Here is a 2192-nt window from a genome sequence, read left to right as displayed (position 1 = left end):
GTCTCTACTGAACACACACCAGCAGCAGTCTCTACTGAACACACACCAGCAGCCTCTACTGAACACACACCAGCAGCAGTCTCTACTGAACACACACTAGCAGCAGTCTCTACTGAACACACACTAGCAGTCTCTACTGAACACACACCAGCAGCAGTCTATACTGAACACACACCAGCAGCAGTCTCTACTGAACACACACCAGCAGCAGTCTCTACTGAACACACACCAGCAGCAGTCTCTACTGAACACACACCAGCAGCAGTCTCTACTGAACACACACTAGCAGCAGTCTCTACTGAACACACACCAGCAGCAGTCTATACTGAACACACACCAGCAGCAGTCTCTACTGAACACACCAGCAGCAGTCTCTACTGAACACACACCAGCAGCAGTCTATACTGAACACACACCAGCAGCAGTCTATACTGAACACACACCAGTAGCAGAGCAGTCTCTACTGAACACACACCAGCAGTCTTATAGTCTCTACTGAACACACACTAGCAGTCTTACATTCTATTCCGAACACACACATGAACATCAGCACCTTCCCCCTCCATGATGCCAAGGTCCCTATGTGTGAGTGACTCTAATCTGTGTGTGTGTGTGTGTGTGTGAGTGACTCTAATATGTGTGTGTGTGTGTGTGAGTCACGGTAATCTGTGCAGGAATCTGCAGAGGCTGGCACAGGGCTATATGCAGAGGTCTATGCACAGAGGGCTCGGTTGGCTTTCAGACATAAATGCCAGGGCAGACAAAGGATAGCTAAGAGAGCAGGTGACGTGGGACCAGAATAATTTCACATGGTAATTTATAGTGTGGTGTGTGTGTGTGTGTGTGTGTGTGTGTGTGTGTGTGTGTGTGTGTGTGTGTGTGTGTGTGTGTGTGTGTGTGTGTGTGTGTGTGTGTGTGGGGTGTCCGAGAACCACATCAACACGAGAACAAGAGAGAAGAGAGGACATAACCTTCATTACACAAAGAGGTCGGGCAGAATTAAATTGTCCACCTTTAATGCACAGAAATGTGATACGCCATTCATTCTCAGTGAAGGGGCAGTGGCTATAAGAATGGATGTCACTGTAACAACTGCTGCCAATGGGCCTTAATAGTCACAGGAGAGAATAGTGATCTTCTCAAAGCTAAAATATCTTCTTAAAGCTAAACCAGCTTGAACTACAGTCTAGTAATGAATATGAGCGCATTTCAGAACAAAAGCCTGAGATAAACTGAGCAACTAAACACAGACAGGTCCAATAACTTAAACACCGATAGGTCCAATCACTTCATGGCTCAGTTCTTACTGTAGCTGCACCTGGTTGGAGGCCTGCTGAGAACATTTCTCAGTGGATGCCGTCTCTTTGTCATCTCAGTCTGATTCTCAATCATGTCCACAAGGATGCCATCTCTTTGTCATCTCAGTCTGATTCTCAATCATGTCCCGAGGATGCCTTCTCTTTGTCATCTCAGTCTGATTCTCAATCATGTCCACAAGGACAGAGAAATAATACATGGAAATCACATTCTACCATCTCATCAAATTTTTCAAATCTGGGGAGCACTGTGGCTCAAACAGTAGCCCCAACCACATTCGGGCTTGATGCTCAAGGAGGTCACGGGTTCGAATCTGACCTGATGCCATTTCTCCTGTCCTCTTCTCCCTCTTATTTCCTGTCACACTCTTCACTGCTCTGTCAATTAAAGGCATAAAAAGCCCCTAAACAAATCTACAGACCTTGAACGTCAGTGTTCTTTTGACCAAATGTATTGCAGTAACAATTGAATTGAACCTTGGAAAAAAAGCCTTGGCAGATATCATGTACTATATGCTCATAGGTTTTAATGACAGATTGTCACCAATGATGTTGTATTTATGCCATGTCCACTCTCATAATGTTAGATGTTGTGAGAATTTAGAAGCTTGTATGGCTACTGTGGAGCCTGCGTGCTGTCTTAAGTCAATGCTAAGATTCTGTTATTTTATCAAGGGATTCCGGCTGAGGAGGATGTTGTGCTACTTGTGTGCTGTGAGTACAGTATGTGCTTTAATATTCACTCAGAATCATTTGAACGATTTTGAGTCAGAAATAGCTTTTTTGATTTGTGTACCCAAAATACTGATGAAATTAAAATAGCAACTGTGTAAGAAAACTGTGAATACTTTGAGGCATCTTAAGTGCCAGCACGGT

The sequence above is a fragment of the Sprattus sprattus genome, assembly GCF_963457725.1.
Source record: "Sprattus sprattus genome assembly, chromosome: 3".
NCBI lineage: Eukaryota > Metazoa > Chordata > Actinopteri > Clupeiformes > Clupeidae > Sprattus > Sprattus sprattus.
Note: the sequence above shows the minus strand (reverse complement) of the source record.